The 19937-nt window shown below is 33.0% G+C and overlaps 1 long non-coding RNA gene and 1 pseudogene across 2 annotated transcripts; one reads left to right on the forward strand and one right to left on the reverse strand.

Annotated features, from left to right (window-relative positions):
- Positions 1 to 274: 274 nt before the first annotated feature.
- LOC147569765 (uncharacterized) lies at positions 275 to 1068 on the reverse strand. The gene is made up of 2 exons (XR_015238806.1): positions 594 to 1068; positions 275 to 426 (listed from the first exon to the last, which is right to left on the reverse strand). It is a non-coding gene; the product is annotated as an uncharacterized LOC147569765 (long non-coding RNA).
- Positions 1069 to 16480: 15412 nt separating this feature from the next.
- LOC147569766 (uncharacterized protein At1g28695 pseudogene) lies at positions 16481 to 18620 on the forward strand (annotated as a pseudogene). The gene is made up of 3 exons (XR_015234979.1): positions 16481 to 16639; positions 16727 to 17113; positions 17990 to 18620. The product of XR_015234979.1 is annotated as an uncharacterized protein At1g28695 pseudogene (transcript).
- The last annotated feature ends 1317 nt before the right edge of the window (positions 18621 to 19937 follow it).

Below are 19937 nucleotides of genomic sequence, written 5' to 3' on the forward strand. Positions count from 1 at the left end.
CGCGTCATAACAAAACATTTTTTAGAACCACCCAAAGAGATTATCAATTTTTAAATGTAACCGATATACAATTTTGTGAAAGTTGGAGTTTTAATGAAATCTAGTCTCATGTTCTCGCTATCAAAGTTATTGGTTTTTTATTCATTCCGACTTTGTATCTAATGTGATTAACATATACGACGTAGAACAAGAAAATGGCCAGCGCCGTAACAAAATAAAATTAGGACACTCACACAATGTAACCTTTTCATCACAAAGAACTACAATGTTACTATTGAAAACAAACTGGAAAGTCTTTATTTTATTATATTCTATTTTTCTCCTTACATAATTGAAGGATTAACAACCCTCGAAAACAGAAAACATAATTACGTTACTATTGTATGTCCAACCATAATGATCTATTCGATTAAGGTGCAATAAGACCTGCACAAAAGAAACAAAAACAAGTTAAAAAAGGTTATTTATATATGTATATGTATATGTGGGTGTGTGTCTTGGCGATAACAAATCCTACGGGTTCTTGTTATGTTAAAAAGGAGAAAAGTAAATCCTAAAAGGAATTTCGATATATAGAGAGAGAGAGAGCTTACTGCCGCATTTGAAGTGACGAGGGATCCTCCTTCCACAGCCTTGGATGAACCTAATTAATTGTTTAGGATCAATAAGAGCTGCCAATTTGGGTGTAATAACAGGGCATATACATTCAACATGGCTAACCCTAACCCGCCTACAACACTGGGCTGTTGGTGGCTTACCAGATAACACAGACTTGCAAGCATTCACACCTACCTTCCTTTCTAGTTTACATTCAGCTTTACTCAAACCACCACTCACTTTTTCCACCTCCAACAACATTAACACCCCAACCACTAAAAACCCTAATATCATCATAGATCCCATTGAAAATGAAGAAGAACCTCTCCCCATCTCTCTACTCCCTCTTTCTCTCACTTCAATTAATAACAAGTTTCTACTCCCTCTTTTTCTCACTTCAATTAATAACAAGTTTCTACTCCCTCTTTCTCTCACTTCAATTAATTTATCAAGTGAAACTTCTCCTCTCTTACCTTTACTACAGTGGTATAGTGGCAACCATTCATAAAAAAAAGGTAGCAACTTGCATCACTTCATTGACTAATTGGAGAGGCAGAGACTTTAGTTTGACATAGGAAACCCCTTCCTACTAAACTAGGTTATTTGACTTTGATAATAATTTACTTCACTCCAACTCCAACAACTTAATTAATTTTTAATTATATCTATTTTTTATTAGTATAATTAGCTAAGAAAGTTATTAGACATAACATCTTTCACAAATATAATGCGTAGTTTAACATTACGAAGTTAGAATACTTTTACTTGTAGTAAGAGATGTTTTACTTTAACAATATGAGAAAAATAAGAAGGCTACAGTTAACTTTATACAGATGTACTCTATTAAAATTAAAGGTCAAGAAAAACAGTTGAGAGAAAATTGCAGACCATTTCATATCTTTAGGCCTAATAGAAATTTAGTCGAGGAAAAATCCAAAAGATACTCCTCTTCCTTTTGTTAAGATACATGACAGATCGAGAACACGAGATTCAATGATCAAGTCAAGGCAAAAAGCTGACGTGTGTCTAAAATTTGTCATGGCGGGCAAGTTCGGGTCATGTAGTTAGGCCAAGTGGCGTTATTAGTTTCTCTATGAATGTAAATAGAGATTACATGCAGAACTTTCGACTTGATCACATTAAATACCAGAGTTCGCTGTTTAACACCTTTGTTATATAGATTTCATTGAACACATTATTATATAGATTTATTTACTTTATTTCTTGGAATAAATGAAGAATCTTGTTAGATATCTCCCAATCTGTGAAGGATTTTCTTTTACAACACATGTTAAGATATTATAAATTTTTGAATCATTGTAACCAATGAATGTAGATGAACTTTGACTTATTGAAGGAAAAATTCATGGCTTTAGTGCACATAATAGAAAGATACTTGTACAAAGGTGAACTAAGTTTCCTCAAATTAGTAGTTGAAAAATCTATTGTTCCCCAAAATTTCTTCATAAATGTGAATAAAGATTTGACACCCAAGGAGATTATTCTTTCATTAGAACTTCAGTCTCTTGCCATGGATTTTCTTTTCCCCTAGCTAGCTACTAAAACACAACACTGAGAGACCAAAATAACTCATTGGATCACCATCTAAGCAATTCCTATGCCCATGGCTTATTCTAAAAATCGTGGAGGGCGAATTGTTTTTTACTCGATAATCATAGGAATTTTGTACATTTTATACGTGACATCCTATGAATACAAAGTCTCAATAGCACTATGTTCATCAATCTTGTCTCAGAAGTATCATTGTCTGCCACTAGATGAGGTAGTATAGAAAACTTAATAATTGGTTTAATTTTCGTTGTTTTTAAGCCAATTTTCAAATTCAAATTTTGATGTTGATTTTTCTTTAGAGTACAGTACTGGTAAATGCACCTAAAGATGAGCTTGAAATAGCCTTGGAAGAAGCTTCGATGGGGAACAATAAAACACTTATTATAACCCTCATAAATCAGGCTTACGTCGAGGGTGAAAAGGCAATGCTTAATCTATTTCTTGAGAGCTTTTGGCTTGGAGAAAACACTAGATCTTTAGTTAAGCAACTTCTTCTTGTCACTGTCGATCAAGTTGCATTCGAGAGGTGTAAATTTTTAAGACTTCATTGCTATAAACTTGCCACAAAAGGTGATAACTTTGCCGGAGAAAAGGTTTTCATGTCCAACGATTTCATAAACATGATGTGGAGGAGAACATTATTTCTTGGTGATGTTCTTAAGTGCGGTTACAGCTTCATCTTCACGGTATGCGTTTTATTTTACTATTCTTTGCAAGTCCAGTTCATTTTCTTAATATGGTATGACAAAACTATTCAAAGTTTGTCCGCCTATTTGATCCTATAGTTGACTGTATAAAACCACTCTAAAGCAAAACAAAATAAAAAAAAAACTAAGTCTTATATGCCAAGTTTTAATAAGATCTGTAATTGGTTTTATCCTACGTGGAAAAATAAAAATCTTCAAAATTTTGTTACTTTTAAGATTTAAGAAAAAGTTGTTTATATTTATTCAATATAATTTTGTTTATATTCTTAAGAAATTTAATCTTCAAAATTTAACCCTAGTTGCTTTTTGATTAGTGATGAAGTGACATGTCAGTTTCCCTACCAAAAGACTAGTTAGCCAAATACAAGCACCACATACCCAAAAGATTTATAGTGAAGAGGGTTCTTCAATTAATAAAATGAATATTCTGAGTCGTAGTTGTGAGTGGCACCCACAGACAATCGTGATAATCCAAAGAATATGTTCAAACGGGTTGAAAGCCTAATGATGATAACGGTTGTGTCAGAACAAAGCATTTTTTAAAACCACCCAAAGAGATTATTAGTTTTTTTAAATGTAATAGATATTACAAATTTACAATTTTGTGAAGGTTGGAGTTTTAATGAAATCTAGTCTCATGTTCTCGCTATCAAAGTTTATTGGTTCCGCTGATAAACAATTTATGTTTCACTTGATCATTAGTCACGGAGAGGTTAGACATATATCTTCGTTCGAAAAAAAGAGAATAAACATTTATTTGATCTTGATCCTTGCGGGGGTGAAAGAGGGACTATATTGCTCATCAAGGTGCAACAAGACCTGCAAAAGAGAAACAAAAACAAGTTAAAAAGATTTTATATATATATATATATATATATATATATATATATATATATATATATATATATATAATAAAACAGGTTGAAAAATGTTGACTGGGACAAACCAGTAGATAAATCTAACCGCCCATTTTATTTGATCTTTAATATTAACCGTTAGATTTATCACCTTCTCATCAAAAAAAAATTATTTGTTAACCTCTATTAATGCGTTTTGAAGGAGTAGAATAACTTCTCAACCCGTCCCTTAAGTTTTCTCAAATAAATTCGCTCTCTTTCCATCTTCTCAACTCCCTATTAATCATCTTTAATTTTCTCCATTAATTGACTTTAGCTCTCTCAAAGAAACGGTTCCCCCATGTTTCCTTTCCATAACTCTTCCTCTACCTCTTCATTATCTTGGGGTTTTTCTCGATTTGGGGATCAGATTTTAGTGAAGTTCTTTAACAAACCTAAAAAACATAAAGGAAGGTGTTTTTTCTGTTTTTCTTGGGAGTTTAAGAAACAGCAAAATGATAATTTTCTTATGAATTGCAGGAAGTTATTCTTTTGATGTTCAAAGTATACTTCTTGCTCACGAAGTGTATTAAGAAATGCTTCATTGAAGAAATTGCAGGAAGTTATTCTTTTAATGTTCTTCTAGCTCACCAAGTGTATGTAGAGATGCTTCATTGAAGTTATGTTAAGGCTTTAAATTACTTGGTCAGTTTTACATTCACATCTTGCTGATGTTTTATAACATTTTCTTGATGATTTCTTTTTCTTTTTTGCAGAGGTTGTGACTACTATATTTTCTTGATGAATTCTTCATCTTCAAGTCAGAACAACTTATCTCAGTAAAAAACTCTTAAGGTCTTGGAGACGTGAGTTTATTGTTAACTTAGACACTCCAGAAATTATATAGATAGTCAGGATAATTTTTTTTGTTAATTTACTGTTAGTTTTGCTATATAGACAGTCCAAAAGCAAAACCATGAGTCCGCTTCGGGTCTAACGAGTGTCCAGACTAGCCATTGTCTCAGATTGCGACGGGTACGTAAGCGATCTCTCCACGCTCTTTGTTCTATTTCCTTTTGGGTTTTCTATTTAGTATTAGGGAAAACATTAAATGTTTTGATTGATGTAGTTAGCTGGAGTTGTTGGTGTAGAAGTTACCGGAGAGTCTGATGTTTCGTGTATTTTTTGTCATGATTAGATTCTTCTTATGTGTTTCTCTTATTGGGGTTGTGATTAGTAAATGAAGTTTTTTTTATTTCCACTAATAATCTTTCTCCATATTTCTGGTTTTAGGGTTTAAAAGAATCAAGGTGAGGACAGGTATGATTCTGATTTCTTTAGCCATGTTTCATAATTTAACTTGAAGTTTAGTGACTTCAACTCCCTCTGTCTCTATGCTTATGATTTCAGGTTCACTAGAACCTAAATTCTCTTTGTTTGTAATTTAAATAGAAATGGATTACAATCTAAATGTAGGTTTTCAATCGATTCCGTCCCATTTTTCTTCAGTTATTGTTAGTCATTGTTTCAATCGCATTTAAGTAACCCACTTAATGAAAATCAAAATAGGAATCCTGGTGTTTGATAAAATGCCTTAACTACAATGTGGAAATTAATAAGAAGATTGAAGATAAAAATAGTAGTCAATTTTTTTTGGAAATGACGAGAGGAGAATCCATTCAAGTCCTAAACATCTTCATTGTAAAAGATAAGTTGCACTCAAACTAAAAACCATAGATTTTGTTTTTTAATCTGTTGTACACATTTTTTGTTTGTTTGAGCTATATGATGATAATGACCAGCTTCTTGCTGGATAGTTAAATGAATGTAGTTTTTAAAATGCCCAAGTATCTGTATCTTGCAATATCACTCAAACACCATGATATAGGAAAAGAGTAGATGTTTATGTTTCAACTAATATAGTTCTACATTTTCTATCTATTTAGTTAGTAAGTTGATTAGTCTTTGGTTATCTTTGATTTTTATTTATTGTTACTTTGTTAGGACTTCAGATTTAGGATTGAGAGCATTATATTTGTTTTATTTTCTTCGTTCAGTATGAATAAATGTGGTTTACCCTTTATCTTGATTTTCTGCACATATTCATCCCATCTACTTGATCGACTTACTAAGGGCAGGAGTGTGACTGAGCCAGCTAAAATTAATTTAACCGTTTAAAAAAAATAATGCAGTGTTAAGAAATATATTATGACATGTACCGTAGTTGCATCTGTTTGTATTTTTGTTTGGTTGATCTTACACTTCATGCCTCAATACTCGAGTCTTTTCACATTGAAATAAGAGAGAGATTAATGAGAATGCGATACATGCCTTCAACATAGATTCTTACATTGATTATTATACTATTGCCATATGTTGTGTTGTGCTTATAATTGTCGTACAAAGCTGAAATCATTCTCTTATGTTATTTGTTTGGTTGGTGCAATTGGCTCAAAAGGTGGATTACGTTGCGTGGATAGATATTTGTATTTTTTTCCTGCTTTAATATTTAACTTCATGCCATATATTCTCAATTTTTGCGTAATTATTCATCCTCGAGTCATATTCACATTGATACAATGGAGAGATTAGCCAACAACCCTTGTCTCAAGTAGAGATTAACCCTTATGTTATTTGGTTGGTTGGTGCAATTGTCTCAAGTAGAAATTGGCCAACAACCCTTATGTTAAGAGGTAAGTCTTCCAACTTAAAGGTCGAGGGTTCGAGGCACACGCTTACCAATTCAAAAAAAAAAAATACAATGGAGAGATAACCCTTATGTTATTTGGTTGGTTGGTGCAATTAGATCAAATGGTTGATTACGTTGTTTGTATATAGTGTTTGTATTTTTATCTGGTTTAATTTTACACTTCATGCCATATACTCATCCTCGAGTCACATTGACATTAATACGATGGAGTGATTAATTAGACTAGAATGTATGCCTTCAACATTGAGTCAACCATAATTACTAATTCTCAAGTCTTTATGTGGCTATCGCAAATAATGCTTTCCATTTAGATCAAAGGTACAAATGGTGAAATTAGTTGCCTTTCGTAAAAGCAAAGATGATCTATCTAGCACCATACTTTTCAGTCCTTATACGTCATTCTGTATTGTTTATATCGATGATGTTCTAGTGTTTTCTGAAAATATAGATAAACACTTTAAACATCTTCAAGCATTTATTAATGCTGTCAAACATGCTGGTTTAGTTGTGTCAGCAAAAAAGATCAAATTATTTCAAACAGAAATAAGATTTCTTGGCCATACCATCATCGTTATCTCTTTCTTCCAAGATCCATACATAAAACACTTATGGTATCAGAGCCAAGTTAGTAGGTATGTAATATATCATAGTTTTAGTTTCTTTTAGTTTCATTTATGTTTTGTTTTAATCTTTAATTTCTTTTAGTTTCATTTATGTTTTTGTTTTAATCTTTGTTTAAGTTGTTATCTAAATTAAATTTCTTTAAACACTACTATACTTATTAAGTCTTAAAGAGTGTCTTTGGTGAACTAAAGCATATTTGTCCTGTGAAACCCGGGTTTCACCCTAAGTCGCGTCGCCTGGAAGTCCCGTGTAGCCGGTGAGGGCATTTTAAGGGATTGGCATTAAAGCGTTGACAGTGATCAGGCAAATATGCTTGGGCTAACTAGAGCTATGTCTAAAAGACAAGATAAGGCTAATAGTAGCTATAATAAAGAAATTTTGATAAAAGAAAATTTTGAAAAATCTTTACAAAACTGGAATTTACCAGTTCAAAGTTCTGTTTATAAACAGAAAGGAACTTTTGAATTCACCTCGGATTATATCATAAAGACTGTAGAAGAGGCTATACCCTTAACTGAGGGTTACAACTCATTCCAATTGTTGTCAAAAAATTTGATTGATAAACATAGACAACAACAATACAAATTCTTGCATATTGGGTTAATTCAAGTAGGTTTGAAACCTGCTACCCGTTTAGGCTTAAACACGTCCGCAATTATTTGTGTACGTGATAAAAGGCATAACAAATTTCACGACTCATTACTTGGAATAGTGGAGTCTAGTCTTTGTGACGGACCCATATTCTTTTCGTGTTTTCCAAATTTTACTCTGTCGTTAAACGACCCCACAATTATGCACTCTCTTTGCTTAGACATTAAATCTGATGGATTTAATATGATGCAAGGAGCTGAAAACATAATCCTTATTTACAGGATTCAGTATAAAGTTATGAACACCGTAGTACCCAAGATGAAAAATATTTTACAAGATCAAAAGGGGTCTACTACTTTGTTTATAACCAATTTAGAAAAAAGTAATTTAAAGGTCCCAAAAACGATCACATGGGATCAGGTTAATTTACCTGAAAACTGGATACTTGAAAAGGCTAATGAGCCTGTTAAAAAAGATAACCGTGAACTCGAAGAAATCAAAGAGTTCCCTGACGGTGATGTTGAAATTGTCTTCTCTAATCAGAGAATTGCAAGGCTAAAATTGGAAAGCCTAAACAACAAAGTTATTCCAGGTAGAAGCTCTACTTCGTCAGTTCCAACAACTAATTTTGAAAAAATTTCTGGAACAAAATTTACCTCTGACGGAGTAAACCAACCTGAATATAGGGTTAATTTACCCACTTCTGAAATTAATAGTGAAAGAACATCCCCCACTCCTTCTGATATGGGTTATTATAGCCTTTCGCCTATAACGATCCATAAAGAAGAAAAATTCAAATTTAAATTTCCTTTTAGGGGACTTCCAAAGGAATTATTTTATTCCAAAGAAAACAAATTGAAGAGAACATGGTTTTTCCTTGTTAAAGACTCTAAGAGTCATGAAAAATGGTTTTCTCGCTATAAAAGGTTTTTAATAAAAAATGGAGAAGTTATTGATTTCTTCATTTTTATGGAACAATGTTATGAAAAATTTCCTGACTTCGAGGATCAAGATTTCATATTTTCTCTTGAAGCTTCTTATAAGAATTTTATTGCTAAAAATGGAAAAGTTTTTAGGAGTGTTCATCCTCCGGAAACCCAATTAGCAATAAGAATCAACAACGAAGAAGTTGTAGCAACTCCTTACAGGAAAAGCGACAACATTGAGGCTGTTGTTGAACAAAACAATTTTACAAATTTAACTCTTAGAACAATGGGAGATCAATTAAATAGAATCGAGAAAAATATTGATTTTGAAAAACAAGAAAAGGCTTCAAATGTTTCTAAAATTTCAGAAACTACTTTTGAAGAAAAGGTTTTATTCAAACCAATGAGTTCTGAAAACTTTGATTTCAAAATGGATCCTCAGAATTCTGAAATGGTTGATGAGATTATGAAAAGATTAAAAAATCTTGGAATCAAAGACAATGAATGTGCTCCTCTAGAGACACATGAATCAGATTATAATTCTGATGCTTCTTATGATGAAGCAGAAAATTCTTCAAAAACAGAAGATAAAATCAATCTTCTGGAGAATATGTTCTTATCAGAACAAAAAAATAATGAAAATAAATTTCAAGTAAATAAGCTTGCATCTTCCTACAAGAAGAAAATGGCTTATAATATTCCTGCAAAGCCCTATTATCATAGGCCTACACCTGTAGATCTTCAATTAGAACAACATGATGAATTCATGACTGTTCAATTTGATGGAAAATCCATTAATGAATGGAATATAGATGGCATGTCAGAATACCAAATACAAACGGTATTGCACTACATGACTATGTATGCAACTGCTTGTAAAGCACATGGTAATTCTGATCAAAATATTGCCAAAGCCTTAAGTCAAGGATTTACTGGTCAATTGAAAGGATGGTGGGATTTCTACCTTCCTGAAGAAGCCAAAATACATATTTCACAGGCTATTAAAACAGAAGTTAGAGATAATCAGCCTGTACAAGTTACAGATTGTGTCAATACACTTCTGTATACAATAGCAAAACATTTTATTGGCACTACATCATTGCTTATTGATAGATCTCAAGAGCAACTGATGAATTTAAAATGTCAGAACTTATCTCAGTTCAAATGGTATAAAGACGTATTCTTTTCAAAAGTCTTCACCAGACATGATAGTCAAAATGATTTTTGGAAAGAGAAGTTCTTATCAGGACTACCTCATTTCTTTGCGGAAAAAATACGCAATCGTATTAAGCAAAGACACAATGGAATTATTCCTTATTCCGAATACACTTATGGGGATTTATCCTCAGAAGTGGTTGCTGAAGGCATTAATTTATGCAATGAAATAAAATTGCATAGACAAATCCAAAAGGAGAAAGTCCTTGGCAAAAGAATTATAGGGGACTTTTGTGAGCAAATTGGCTTACCACCTATTGGAACCTCTATCGAAAATAGAGGGAGAAGGACCAATAAGGTCTATACCAAGCAGAAGTATTTTCCCAAACAGAAAAAGAAAAAAAATTTTAGAGGAAAGAAAAGGAAGTCTGAACCTGAGAATAATTCTCGGCAAAAGACTATCCCTGTCTGCTGGAAATGCCAGAAACCTGGCCACTACGCTAATAAGTGTAGAATGAAAAAGAAAATCAATAGCCTGAATATTGATGAAGGCCTTAAGAGGTCACTTGAAAAATTACTTCTTAATGAAGAAGGAAAAAATTTTAAAGTAGCTGCTATTGCAGAAGACAATCCTGAGGAAGAATCATCTTCAGAGGGATCTGTTGATCAAACAGAAGAATCTGAGGATGACTCTTGCGAAGGAAATTGTGATTACTACAAAGCCTTATGTCAGGCAAATGGTCTATTTCCTTTAACAAAAGAGGATAATTTCATCCTTGACCTTATTGATCAACTTTCTGATCCCATTGCTAAAAGACAAATGCTTCAAAAATATTTAGAAGATTACAATGGAAAGAAAGGTGACAAAAGGTTAAAATTTGAAGAGCCAGAGACTTATAGTCTAAAAGAAATTTTACAAAGAGCTAAGACTTCAGTTTCAAAAGAAGAAACTCCTGAAGAATCTTCTCGCATTAATGATTTACTGCATGAAGTCAAAGTTCTTAAAAGAGAAATTAATACTCTTAAATCTAGAGTAACTTCTCTTGAAATTAAAAAGGATAAATCTATTCTTTCTGAGTCTGATTCTGATCATGAGTCAGATGAAGAAGAATGGAATTCCTTAAAGGAAAAATTAGATACTTTAACATCTGTTAAAGATAAATCTTCAAAAGACGAAGGATCTTTGAAAGATGAATCTTTAACATATGTTAATATGTTAGACAGGGTTATTACCCATAAATGGCATATTAAAATTAAAATCATTGTTCATAGAGAATATACTCTCTCTGCAATTGCCATGGTAGACTCTGGAGCAGATTTAAACTGTATCAATGAAGGATTGATACCCTCCAGATATTTTTCAAAAACTACTGAAATTTTAAATGCTGCAGATGGTAGAAAAATGCTTGTAAATTACAAGCTACAAAATACTGCAGTTTGCAATAATGGAATTTGTTTAGAAATGCCATTTATAATGGTAAAGAATCTTTCTCATGATGTTATTTTGGGAAATCCTTTTCTTCACATGTTATATCCCATTAAAAGCATTAATGAGAAGGGTATAACAAGTTCCATTAATTCTCAAGAAATTACATTTAATTTCGTTACTGAACCTCGTTATCACGAGATTGATTTGTTACAAAAGAAAATTCAAAGAAAAGAAAATTTTCTTAACTCCTTATCTCAGGAGATCAGTTACATGAAAATTACTGAAAAAATCAAACATCCTTTAATTCAAAGGAAAATAAATGATCTTCATGATCTTATTGTCAAAACAATATGTTCTGATATTCCCAATGCCTTCTGGGAAAGAAAGAAACATATTGTTAGTCTGCCTTATGAGCCAGACTTCAATGAAAGGCAAATTCCCACTAAGGCTAGACCTATTGCTATGGGACCTCGCCATTTGGAAATTTGCAAAAAAGAAATTGATGAGTTATTACTCAAAGGTTTAATTAGAAAATCATACAGCCCTTGGAGTTGTCCTGCATTTTATGTTGAAAATGCTGCTGAACTTGAAAGAGGTGTTCCTAGGCTTGTAATTAATTACAAACCTTTGAACAAAGCTCTTAGATGGATAAGGTATCCAATCCCTAATAAAAGGGACTTATTAAATCGGCTGTTTTCAGCCAAAGTTATGTCCAAATTTGATATGAAATCTGGGTTTTGGCAAATTCAGATCGATGAAAAGGATAGATACAAAACTGCATTCACAGTTCCATTTGGCCACTATGAGTGGAACGTGATGCCTTTTGGGCTTAAGAATGCCCCCTCAGAATTTCAAAATATAATGAATGACATTTTCAGTCCTTATACGTCATTCTGTATTGTTTATATCGATGATGTTCTAGTGTTTTCTGAAAATATAGATAAACACTTTAAACATCTTCAAGCATTTATTAATGCTGTCAAACATGCTGGTTTAGTTGTGTCAGCAAAAAAGATCAAATTATTTCAAACAGAAATAAGATTTCTTGGCCATACCATCAAAGAAGGGACTATTTTCCCTATTGATAGAGCTATTACTTTTGCGGATAAATTTCCAGATGAAATCAAAGAAAAAACTCAATTGCAAAGGTTTTTAGGAAGTCTTAATTATATTTCTGACTTCTATAAAAACTTAGCAATTGATGCTAAGCCTTTATTTGACAGGCTTAAGAAAAATCCTCCTGATTGGGCTAATGTTCATACAGAAGCAGTCCAGAAGATAAAATTAAAGATTAAGGAAATCCCTTGTCTTGCCATTGCTAATCCAGAAGCCTTTAAAATTGTTGAAACTGATGCTTCTGAATTAGGCTATGGTGGAATCCTTAAACAAAGGGTTAATAACAAAGAAACCCTAGTAAGATTTACTTCTGGGATATGGCAAGGGCCAAGGAAAAATTATTCCACAATTAAAAAAGAAATCCTTTCTATAGTTCTGTGTATACAGAAATTCGAAAGTGATTTATTAAACCAAAAATTTTTGGTCAGGGTTGATTGTAAGTCAGCCAAAGATGTTTTAGAAAAAGATGTTAAAAATATAGCATCAAAACAAATTTTTGCCAGATGGCAAGGCATATTGTCTGTGTTTGATTTTGACATTGAATTTATCAAAGGAAGTAGTAATTCACTACCTGATTTCTTGACTCGAGAATTTTTGCAGGGTCATGAGCAAGAAATCTGATAATGGAAAAGGGAAAGCTAAATTGGCAGTTTCTCCCTCAAGCGCAAGTTCTCAGTCTTATAAGACTATGATTGTTAAAACAACGGAACAGCTTAAAGCTGAAGCCTTAAAGGCGACTCCTAAGGAGTTAAAATTAAGAGAAGATGCTTATTTAGCAGCAATTCAGTCTAATCAGACTAATGAATATATCTATCCATATATTCCTTACACTACTATATGGATAGCTCCTATTGAGCTAAAATACGCTCATCTTTCTCCGGTAGAAGCTTCATCCTTTTATCTTAGGGAATCAGCGGACCCATTCCTTTATCCTAAGGAATACAATTTTTACTGCGCAATCCTGCAAGTGACTCAATCAGTGGATTTTGATTCTGTCATAAGGTCAGGCGCCGAATGGGCTTATTCTAAAGCCTTTATTAAGAAAGTTGTTACCCCTGAAATTTGGCAGGGTGATTTATTTAAATATCATGAAATACCCAGAGCTGGAAGAAGAGAATTGGATAAATATTGGTTTAACTACTTCGACTACATAAAAGCCTGGGAAGGGGCCTTCTGTTATGAGAACAGACTAAAGAAACACAGTTGGTTCCTCCAATTTCGTGATTTCAACACCACTAATCTTCCACAGTGGTTTATCAAATGGTTTTACACTTGGGGATCACACCCCATAATTTTCCCTGACAAAGTCAGGAATATATTTGATGATTTTATTAAATCTAACCCATCACTAAAAAATCCCGAGCTTATCTTTGCAGCTCATTATCAGGTTCCATGGATAGTTAGATGGGACGTTGTTATTGCAAATTGTCCTATTAAAAAATTTGAAATAACAGTCTCTCATATCCCTTATTTGGGAAGAAGAATTCTCATTAAATGGTGGGATAAATTTGAATTCTTTAAGGATTCAATATTTTCTGAAAAAGGAATTATTTCATTTGAACCAGCACCGCCACCAAAAGCTCCTAAAAAGGATGTCTCAGATCTTCTTAAAGAACTGCTCGCTTCTTCCTCAAAGTCAGACCTAAAGAAGCAGTTAAGAGAAATTTTAAGCAACTCATCTGATGAAGATGACGACACTGAAGATGATGACTCTATGCAAGATTCCCAGAACCCATTTGCATAAAAGTCTAAATCTCAATCATGATCGCTTTTATTAAAGTGAAGCATTTTGTCTAAAGAAGAATATTATTATATTCACACTTTAAGGTGTCGGCATAAAATGCCAGTTATCTTTTGTAGAGGATCGTGCATTAGCAGTACTAATAACCTGGCGATGGGGCCCAATGAGCACCCGGGGTTACTGTTACCAGCAATAATGCATAAAGAAAGAGATTCCTTTACTTTACTAAAAGCAATTGTAATACGTCATTGCTTATGTATTTTGTTTTGTTATTTTGTAAGTGCTCCATCTATATAAGGAGACTTAGTTTATTTGTAAGATCACCTTGTAATCTTGTAACAACAATAATAATTTTAAATAATATTCTCCTTCTCCACTTTCCTTTTCTTCTTTCCACTTCCCTTCTTCCATCATCGTTATCTCTTTCTTCCAAGATCCATACATAAAACATTAAAAACCTTTTATAGCGAGAAAACCATTTTTCATGACTCTTAGAGTCTTTAACAAGGAAAAACCATGTTCTCTTCAATTTGTTTTCTTTGGAATAAAATAATTCCTTTGGAAGTCCCCTAAAAGGAAATTTAAATTTGAATTTTTCTTCTTTATGGATCGTTATAGGCGAAAGGCTATAATAACCCATATCAGAAGGAGTGGGGGATGTTCTTTCACTATTAATTTCAGAAGTGGGTAAATTAACCCTATATTCAGGTTGGTTTACTCCGTCAGAGGTAAATTTTGTTCCAGAAATTTTTTCAAAATTAGTTGTTGGAACTGACGAAGTAGAGCTTCTACCTGGAATAACTTTGTTGTTTAGGCTTTCCAATTTTAGCCTTGCAATTCTCTGATTAGAGAAGACAATTTCAACATCACCGTCAGGGAACTCTTTGATTTCTTCGAGTTCACGGTTATCTTTTTTAACAGGCTCATTAGCCTTTTCAAGTATCCAGTTTTCAGGTAAATTAACCTGATCCCATGTGATCGTTTTTGGGACCTTTAAATTACTTTTTTCTAAATTGGTTATAAACAAAGTAGTAGACCCCTTTTGATCTTGTAAAATATTTTTCATCTTGGGTACTACGGTGTTCATAACTTTATACTGAATCCTGTAAATAAGGATTATGTTTTCAGCTCCTTGCATCATATTAAATCCATCAGATTTAATGTCTAAGCAAAGAGAGTGCATAATTGTGGGGTCGTTTAACGACAGAGTAAAATTTGGAAAACACGAAAAGAATATGGGTCCGTCACAAAGACTAGACTCCACTATTCCAAGTAATGAGTCGTGAAATTTGTTATGCCTTTTATCAATAAAATTCTTATAAGAAGCTTCAAGAGAAAATATGAAATCTTGATCCTCGAAGTCAGGAAATAATTTACTTCACTCCAACTCCAACAACTTAATTAATTTTTAATTATATTTATTTTTTATTAGTACAATTAGCAAAGAAAGTTAGTGGACTCTATAACATCTTTCACAAATATAATGTGTAGTTTAACATTAGGAAGTTAGAGTACTTTTACTTGTAGTAAGAGATGTTTTACTTTAACAATATGAGAAAAATAAGAAGGCTACAGTTAACTTTGTACAGATGTACTCACGTTTGATTAAAATTGAAGGTCAAGAAAAACAGTCTTGGAGAAAATAGCAGACCATTTCATATCTTTAGGCCTAATAGAAATTTAGTCGAGGAAAAATCCAAAAGATACTCCTCTCCCTTTTGTTAAGATACGTGACAGATCGAGAACACGAGATTCAATGATCAAGACAAGGCAAAAAGTTGATGCGTGTCTAAAATTTGCCACGGCAGGCCAGTTCGGGTCATGTAGTCAGGCCAAATAGCGTTATTAGTTTCTCTATGAATGTAAATAGAGATTACATGCAGAACCTTCGGCGTTCGGGTCATGTAGTCAGGCCAAATAGCGTTATTAGTTTCTCTATGAATGTAAATAGAGATTACATGCAGAACCTTCGGCTCAATCACATTAAATACGAGTGTTCGCTGTTTAACACCTTTGTTATATAGATTTCATTGAACACATTATTATATGGATTTATTTACTTTATTTCTTAGAATAAATGAAGAATCTTGTTAGATATCTCCCAATCTATGAAGGATTTTCTTTTAGAACACATGCTAAGATATTATAAATTTTTGAATCATTGTAACCAATGAATGTAGATGAACTTTGACTTATTGAAGGAAAAATTCATGGCTTTAGTGCACATAATAGAAAGATCCTTGTACAAAGGTGAATTAAGTTTCCTCAATTTTTCATTAAGTAGTTGAAAAATCTATTGTTCCCCAAAATTTTCTTCATAAATGTGAATAAAGATTTGACACCCAAGGAGATTATTCTTTCATTAGAACTTCAGTCTCTTGCCGTGGATTTTCTTTTCCCCTGCCTAGCTACTAAAACACAACACTGAGAGACCAAAATAACTCATTGGATCACCATCTAAGCAATTCCTATGCACATGGCTTATTCGAAAAATCGTGGAGGGCGAATTGTTTTTTACTCGATAATCATAGGAATTTTGTACATTTTATACGTGACATCCTATGAATACAAAGTCTCAATAGCACTATGTTCATCAATCTTGTCTCAGAAGTATCATTGTCTGCCACTAGATGAGGTAGTATAGAAAACTTAATAATTGGTTTAATTTTCGTTGTTTTTAAGCCATTTTTAAATTCAAATTTTGATGTTGATTTTTCTTTAGAGTACAGTACTGGTAAATGCACCTAAAGATGAGCTTGAAATAGCCTTGGAAGAAGCTTCGATGGGGAACAATAAAACACTTATTATAACCCTCATAAATCAGGCTTACGTCGAGGGTGAAAAGGCAATGCTCAATCTATTTCTGGAGAGCTTTTGGCTTGGAGAAAACACTAGATCTTTAGTTAATCAGCTTCTTTTTGTCACTGTCGATCAAGTTGCGTTCGAGAGGTGTAAATTTTTAAGACTTCATTGCTATAAACTTGGCACAGAAGGTGATAACTTTGCCGGAGAAATGGTTTTCATGTCCAACGATTTCATAAACATGATGTGGAGGAGAACATTATTTCTTGGTGATGTTCTTAAGCGCGGTTACAGCTACATCTTCACGGTATGCTTTCATTTTATTATTCTTTGCGAGCTCATGACAAAACAATTCAAAGTTTGTTCGCCTACTTGATCCTCTAGGCTCTAGTTGACTGTACAAGAACATCTCCAAAGCAAAACAAAACGAGAAAAAAAACTCTAAAAGTCTTATATGTCAAGTTTTAATAAGATCTGAAATTGGTTTTATCTTACGTGGAAAAATAAAAATCTTCAACATTTTGTTACTTTCGAGATTTAAGAAAAAATTGTTTATATTTATTAAATATTTTTTTTTGAAATAGAAATCTTTGAACTCTGGTTCTCCCATGTAAATCTCTAAAGTTACTTTATTTACTTATGTGACAAAATTATTATGATAGAATCTATAACTAGTTTACTTAGAAGATTTAAGAAAAAAATATTGCTTTTTGGAATTAAATATTAAATATGTTGAGTTAAACATAACATCGTCTTGAGATTTCTAACATTAACTACCACCACATCATCTTAGAGATACAAATTAAGTCTTGTGTTGGAGATGCTCTAATAACAAGATAAGGAGAAACGAAGTAGGAAATGACCATACTGCCCTCAAACCCATCTCCTTCCACCCTTGCCCTATTGTCTGATCACCCATCCGTTGATCGTCATCCATTGACAATCCTGATAGGGGGACTTCCTAGTACACTCCCGAGTGTACTCCCCCTAATAGGACAAAGGGTATTTTGGTCTTTTCATACTCTGAAAAGACTGTGAAAATACTAAAGTAACTCCTGTTTTATTCGCCAATTCATCAATGAAGTATGTCTCAGAGTACTCCAGGGAGTCCCCAATCATTTTCGCAGTGGTAAAATATGAAGCTCTAAATCATGCTATGACTTTTAATTTATCATTTTTGCAGGATACAGATGTAATGTGGCTAAGCAACCCGTTTTCGAGACTAAGCAAAGATCAAAATGAGGATTTACAAATCAGTGTTGATAGATTCAATGGAGATCCATGGTCTGAACTCAATCCCTTAAACACAGGTTTTTACTTTGTGAGATCAAATAACAAGACAATAGCTCTATTTGAAAAATGGTATAAAGCCAAAGATGATCCAAGATATGAAGGAATGAAAGAACAAGATGTACTCACAAGCTTGATGATAGAAAATTCGACATTTGTTTCAAGTGAATTAGGGTTGAAAGTGAGGTTCTTGGACACCTTATATTTTAGTGGGTTTTGCCAAGACAGTTGGGATATGAATGTAGTTTGTACTGTCCATGCAAACTGTTGTCGTCATATTAAAGCTAAGTTGGAAGATCTAACGGTTGTCCATCGTGATTGGAGGGAGTTCAAGGTGAATTCTATCAGCAACAAAGCATTATCAACCGTGGGATGGTCTCCACATTTGGAATGCATGAAATCATGGGAATATTAGTTAAACAACTTTTTACTTTTAGGGCTGGTCACCGGTTTGTTCTCTCTAGCTAAGTGAACTTCTCAAACTGTTTTCTCTAGTTAAAATTAAATGAAATAATTGAAAGTTACATAGGTGATTTTCTTGAAGTGTTTTTTTAATTTGTTTGTATAAAAGATGGTATCATGGTGAGGGTGAAAATGATGAGGCGAAGATGAACATAGTGGTGGTGGAGATGGTGATTGTCCAAGTAGGTTGTCTACGGTACTGGTGAAAATGTTAGGTGGTACTGGTCGGAGAAGGTGGTAGTGGTAAGAGAAGATAGTGGTGCTTTGATAAGGAAAAGTGGTGGTGGTAACAAAGATGAAGAAAAAACAATTAGGTCTTTTAGATTATGTTGTCCCTATAAGAAAAACATTTGATCATTTTTTCACCCGAAATTAAAAATATGTAAGAAATTCTTCTATCCATATATGGAAGTTCTTCAAAAAAAGAGGGAGGGAGAAAGAGGGTCGTCTACTACGTCTACATGTAAGAGGATGAGGGCAAAGCCGTGTCTGAGAATTTGGAAGTCCGGAGTCAAATTTTAGTTGGGCCCATTTTCATTTCTATTAATCACCCGACCAAAAATAATTAAAATGTACTAATTGTCACTCTTCAATTATATTTATCAAATTTAGTTATCTTGCAAAATCTACAAAACTATAATAACATGGATAGATATTGAAAGAGATATGAAAAAAATAAAATCTATATATATATATATATATATATATATATATATATATATATATATATAGCATCAGAGTTGTGTCTAGGGAATTTGAAGGCATATATATATATATACTTTTTCAAATCTACCACAAGTTATCGAACTACTTTTTGTAAAAAAATTTAAACAATTAACTAAAATCAAAATTTTTCATATTATACAGATTTTGTATCATTGAGTCTACCTTTAATGGTCATAAATATCGTAAATATTTTATCTACAAAATTGAAAACTCTAACAAATAGTATTCGTTAATTTAAAGTTATTTTTTTTAAGACAAATAATTTGAGTCGAACACCTGACCTCAAGGCGGCAATCTTAGGACATAGCCACTGAAGCTACAAGAAACTTATGCTTGAAATAGACAGACTAAGTCGTATTAACGATTACATAGGGTCAACTCATATACAACCCTACCTCTCGAGGAGTGGGCCCCTTTAAGGAGGGGGCCTAGGGCGGACGCCCTGCCGACCCCCCTTCAAACACGACTCTGGACGAGGGATATCCCTTCACTCTTTGTTCCTCTTCCCCTTTCTCGTTTTCGTCTATAATCTTATAGGGTAATTGAATCTTTTTCAAATGGAAGATAGTGTACGTATCTTTAAGACAATTTCACGACAGTTATGGGATGGTTTTACGACGCATCCGACCTAATTGAATCCCAATGATATTTAA

This window comes from Eschscholzia californica, unplaced genomic scaffold (genome assembly GCF_041429995.1).
Source record: "Eschscholzia californica isolate CP2 unplaced genomic scaffold, dmEscCali1.0.p SCAF_1, whole genome shotgun sequence".
NCBI lineage: Eukaryota > Viridiplantae > Streptophyta > Magnoliopsida > Ranunculales > Papaveraceae > Eschscholzia > Eschscholzia californica.